We start from the raw sequence: 6,000 nt of genomic DNA on the forward strand, positions 1-6,000 counted from the left end.
GCCCGGGCTTTGGAGTCAGAGGTCGTGGGTTCAAATCCCGGCTCCGCCAATTGTCAGCTGTGTGACTTTGGGCAAGTCACTTCGCTTCTCTGGGCCTCAGTGACCTCATCTGTAAAATGGGGATTAAGACTGTAAGCCCCCCTGTGGGACAAGCTGATCACCTTGTAACCTCCCCAGCGCTTAGAGCAGTGCTTTGCACATAGTAAGCGCTTAATAAATATCACTGGAGAAGCAGCGTGGCTCAGTGGGAAACAGCCCGGGCTTTGGAGTCAGGAGTTCGTGGGTTCAAATCCCGGCTCCGCCCACTGTCAGCTGTGTGACTTGGGGCAAGTCGCTTCGCTTCTCTGGGCCTCAGTTACCTCATCTGGAAAATGGGGATTAAAACTGTGAGCCCCCCGCCGGGGGACAACCTGATCACCTTGGAACGTCCCCAGCGCTTAGAACAGTGCTTTGCGCATAGTAAGCGCTTAATAAATGCCACTATTATCATTAATTATTATTATCATCATCAATCGTATTTACTGAGCGCTTACTATGTGCAGGGCACTGTACTACGCGCTTGGGAAGTACAAACTGGCAACACGTAGAGACAGTCCCTACCCAACAGTGGGCTCACAGTCTAAAAGGGAGAATAAAACCAAACGTACCAACAAAATAAAATAAATAGGATAGATAGGTACAAGTAAAATAAATAAATAGAGTAATAAATATGTACAACCATATATACATATATACAGGTGCTGCGGGGAAGGGACATAACGTGACATATTAACTATATAGTACATTTATTATAAATATGAATCAATATAAAATATAAAGACAATATATAAAATATGTATTTAATATGATATATAATAATATATAAAATAACATAAAATATAAAATTAGTTATATAATATATAATGATAAATATCATTAATAATAAATATCATTAACAAATATTATTAATAATAAAGACAATGTATAAAATATATATTTAATATAATGTATAATAATATATAATATATAAAATAACGTAAAATATAAAATTAGTTATATAATATATAATGATAAATATTATTAATAATAAATATCATTAACAAATATTATTAATAATAAAGACAATGTATAAAATATATATTTAATATAATGTATAATAATATATAATATATGAAAGAACGTAAAATATAAAATTAGTTCTATAAGATATAATGATAAATATTATTAATAATAAACATCACTAACAAATATCATTAATAATAAAGACAATGTATAAAATATATATTTAATATAATGTATAATAATATAGAATATATAAAATAACGTAAAATATAAAATTAGTTCTATAAGATATAATGATAAATGTTATTAATAATAACTATTATTAATGATAAATATTATTAATGATAATACTGATATTATTATTAGTGATAATAATCTTCCAGGCCGGGGGTGCGGGGGTTTGGCCTCCCCCCCCCCTCCCGCCCCGCTCCCTCAGGGCGGGGGTTGGGCCGGTGGGTCCCCGAGCACCTGTGGCCGGGGATGCTGCTGAGGGGGCCGGGGAACAACCACCACCTCCTCCTCCTCCTCCTCCTCCTCCTCCTCGTCGTCTTCTTCTCCCTCCTCCTCCTCCTCGTCGTCGTCGTCTTCGTCGCCGCCGCCGCCCTCCTCTGCCCATGGCCGGGGGCGAGGGGGTCCCGGGGCCGGCCCGGCCGTCCGCCCGTCCCCGCTCCCTCAGCCTCCTCCCCCGCCCGCCATCCCCGCTGAGGCGCCGCCGCGCACGCGCGCCCCGGCCCCGCCCCCGGCACGCGCCGCCGCCCCGCCCGTCTGCGGGGGTGCGTGCGCGCGCGCGCGCAGGGGGAGGGGCGGGGGCGCGCGCGCGCCCTTCGGCCCCGCCCCCGGCACGCGCCGCGCTCCCGCTGACAGGCCCCCGGAAGTGACGTCAGCCCCCCCTCCGGGCGGCCCCGCTGATTGGCCGGGAGTGGGGGGCGGGGGGCCCTCAGAGGTCCTGGGTTCGAATTCCGCCCGCGATGCGCGTCTGCTGGGTGACCTTGGGCACGTCACTTCACTTCTCCGACCCTCAGTTCCCTCATCTGTCAAATGGGGATATGAAGGCTGGGAGCCCCACGTGGGACAACCTGATTACCCTATATCCACCCCAGGGCTTAACAAATGCTATTATTATTATTATTATATTATTATTATTATTACTATTAAAGAGCCCGGGCTTGGGAGTCAGAGGTTGTGGGTTCGAATCCCTACCCCAGCACTTGTCTGCTGCGTGACCTTGGGCAAGTCACTTCACTTCTCCGACCCTCAGTTCCCTCATCTGTCAAATGGGGGTATGAAGGCTGGGAGCCCTACGTGGGACAACCTGATTACCCTATATCCACACCAGCGCTTAGAGCAGTGCTTTGCACACAGTAAACACTTAACAAATGCCATTACTATTATTATTATTATTATTATTATTATTATTATTATTATTATTATTAATAAAGTGCCTGGGCTTGGGAGTCAGAGGTTGTGGGTTCGAATACGTACCCCACCACTTGTCTGCTGGGTGACCTTGGGCAAGTCACTTTACTTCCTTGACCCTCAGTTCCCTCATCTGTCAAATGGGGACAAACACTTAGTACAGTGCTCTGCACACAGTTAGCGCTCAATAAATACGATTGAATGAAATGGGGACGAAGGCTGGGATCCCCACGACGGACAACCTGATTACCCTATATCCACCCCAGCGCTTAGAGCAGTGCTTTGCACACAGTAAACGCTTAACAAATGACATTATTATTATTATTATTATTATTATTATTATTAAAGAGCCTGGGCTTGGGAGTCAAAGGTTGTGAGTTCTAATCCCTACCCCACCACTTGTCTGCTGTGTGACCTTGGGCAAGTCACATCACTTCTCTGACCCACAGTATTATTATTATTAAAGAGCCTGGGCTTGGGAGTCAGAGGTTGTGGGTTCTAATCCCTACCCCACCACTTGTCTGCTGTGTGACCTTGGGCAAGTCACTTCACTTCTCCGACCCTCAGTTCCCTCATCTGTCAAATGGGGACGAAGGCTGGGAGCCACACGTGGGACAACCTGATTACCCTATATCCACCCCAGCGCTTAGAGCAGTGCTTTGCACACAGTAAACACTTAACAAATGCCATTATTATTATTATTATTATTATTATTAAAGAGCCTGGGCTTGGGAGTCAGAGGTTGTGGGTTCTAATCCCCACCCCACCACTTGTCTGCTGTGTGACCTTGGGCAAGTCACTACTTCACTTCTCTGAGCCTCAGTGACCTCATCTGTAAAATGGGGATGAAGACTGTGAGCCCCCCGTGGGACAACCTGATCACCTTGTAACCTCCCCAGCGCTTAGAACAGTGCTTTGCACATAGTAAGCGCTTAACAAATACCATTATTATTATAATTGTAACCTCCCCAGCGCTTAGAGCAGTGCTTTGCGCATAGTAAGTGCTTAATAAATGCCATTATTATTATTGCTATTATTACAATAGAGGGGGGTTGGGGATGGGGGGTGCTGTGTCCCGACTAATAATGATAATGATAATAATAATAAATAATAATAATAATTATTATTATTGTATTTGTTAAGCGCTTACTGTGTGCCAGGCACTGTTCTAAGCGCTGGGGTGGATCCAAGCAAATCGGCTTGGTCACAGTCACTGTCCCATGTTGGGCTCACAGTCTCCATCCCCATTTGACCGATGAGATAACTGAGGCCCAAGTGAAGTGACTTGCAGGCAAGCGGTGGACTGTGGACCCATGAACTAAAGCCGGTTGGTTCCCCAGCCCCGTCAATTCAATTCAATCGTATTTATTGGGCGTTTACTGTGTGCAGAGCACTGTACTAAGCGCTTGGAAAGCCCAATAGGGCAATAAGGAGAGACCATCCCTGCCCACAACGGGCTGACAGTCTTCCCCCTCTCTCTGGGTCTCTGGGCCCAGCAGCTGCTGGGGGCTGCGGGGTTGGGGGCCGGGGGTTGCGGGTTGACATTGTGTCACACCACAACTGGGTGATGCTGCCAAGGTGCGGGCGGGGGAGGGGGCGGGGGAGAGGGAGGGGGCGGGGGAGGGGGCGTCGTTCCTGCCCACCAATGGCAGGCAGCAGAGCCAGAGAAGCTGATTTGCCCCGGAGCTCTTTACTTACTAGCAGCCAAGCATACAAAGCCATACTGTTGTCAGTAAATCAGTGCAAAGATGTAATCATTGTGTCACTTCTTTGGGAACAAAATGTGTGTTATTCCCCCTCCTCCCTCCCTCCCTCTCCCCCCTTCTCCCTCCCTCCCTCTCCCCCCTTCTCCCTCCCTCTTCTTCCCTACCCTTCTCTTTCCCCTTCTCCCTCCCTTTTTTCCTCTCCTCTCTCCCCTTCACCCCTTCCCCTTCTCCCCATTCTCTCTCCTCCATCCCTCTTCTCTCTCTCTCCCCCTTGTCCCCTTCCCCTTCTCCCCCTTCTCTCTCCCCCTTCTCCATCCCTCTTCTCCCTTTCTCTCTCCCCCTTCTCCCTTCCTCTTCTCCCCATTCTCTCTCCCCCTTCTCCATCCCTCTTCTCCCTTTCTCTCTCCCCTTTCTCTCTCCCCTTCTCTCTCCCTCTTCCCTGCTCTCTTCCCTTCTTCCTCCCTCTTCTCCCCTTCTCTCTCCCCTTCTCCCTCCCTCTTCTCTCCTGCTCTCTCCCCTTCTCTCTACCTCTTCTTGCCTGCTCTCTTCCCTTCTTCCTCCCCTTCTCCCCTCCTCTCTCCCCCTTCTCCCCTCCTCTCTCCCCCTTCTCCCTCCCCATTTTCTCCTGCTCTCTCCCCTTCTCTCTCCCTCTTCTTCCCTGCTCTCTTCCTTTCTTCCTCCCTCGTGGACTCTCCCGAGCGCTTAGTACAGTGCCCTGCATATAGTACGCAACGTGGCTCAGTGGAAAGAGCACTGGCTTGGGATTCAGAGGTCAAGGGTTCTAATCCCACCTCTGCCACAGGTCTGCTGTGTGATCTTGGGCAAGTTACTCAACTTCTCCGAGCCTCAGTTACCTCATCTGTAAAATGGGGATTAAGACTGGGAGCCCCCCGGGGGACAACCTGATCATCTTGTATCTCCCCCAGTGCTTAGAACAGTGCTTTGCACATAATAAGCACTTAACAAATGCCATCATTATTATTATTATTCTCCCCTTCTCTCTTCCCCTTCTCCCTCCCTCTTCTCCCTTTCTCTCTTCCCCTTCTCCCTCCTTCTTCTCCCTCTCTCTCTCCCCCTTCTCCCTCCATCTTCTCCCCTTCTCTCTCCCCCTAGACTGTAAGCTCCCTTTAGACTTTAAGCTATCTGTGGGCAGGGACTGTATGTGTTTTATATTGTTAGATTGTACTCTCCCAAGTGCTTAATACAGTGCTCTGCACACAGTAAATGCTCATGAAATACGACTGACAGCTCTCTCCCGTTTTCCCTCCCCTTCTCTCTCGTCTCCTCCTCCCTCCTGTTCTATTTGTGGCGGCCGATGGCCTAATATGAAATACTTAGTGAAGGGAAGATACCTCCCATCCCAAAACCCTGCATAACACAACTTCAGTTGGGTCTTTTTGCTGAAAGAGAAGACGTGCTGTGAAAATAGTTTTAAAGAATCTTTTCTTTAAGCTGTGAAGAGTGGAACCCACATTTTCATAGGTTTGGTTGAAAGCAAAGGGGGAGGTGTTGAGGGGCTGGGGGTTGGGGGAAAGTCTCCAAACATAGAACTTTTTAAAAAAAAATTCTGAAGGCTCCAAAGTGTATCACAAGCTATTTATATGCAGGAGCTTCTTTGGGATAAACGAGCCTCTAGCTTGTTCTTTTACTAAGATCCCAGGGTAATTTGCAAGGATGTGGATGGAATCCCCAATGGCAATATGGTTTGGGGTGAAATGTAACTTCGTCTTTAACAGAGCCTTTTTCTTTCACTTGTAGGAAGTTTTCAGGAGATGGAGATAGAGTAACCAGGTCTTTTTTTTTTTCTTGAAAGGGAATTTGAAGTGGGGCTTACAGA

The 6,000-nt window shown here is 47.5% G+C and overlaps 1 protein-coding gene across 1 annotated transcript in view; it reads right to left on the reverse strand.

Annotated features, from left to right (window-relative positions):
- Nucleotides 1–1,555, reverse strand: part of PPARA (peroxisome proliferator activated receptor alpha) — an 83,792-nt gene extending 82,237 nt beyond the window's left edge. The window contains exon 1 of the mRNA XM_038756122.1: nucleotides 1,510–1,555. The gene's annotated coding sequence lies outside the window, so the exon portion shown is untranslated. The remainder of the gene's footprint in view (nucleotides 1–1,509) is intronic.
- Nucleotides 1,556–6,000: the final 4,445 nt, after the last annotated feature.

The sequence above is a fragment of the Tachyglossus aculeatus genome, chromosome 14 (genome assembly GCF_015852505.1).
Source record: "Tachyglossus aculeatus isolate mTacAcu1 chromosome 14, mTacAcu1.pri, whole genome shotgun sequence".
Lineage (NCBI taxonomy): Eukaryota > Metazoa > Chordata > Mammalia > Monotremata > Tachyglossidae > Tachyglossus > Tachyglossus aculeatus.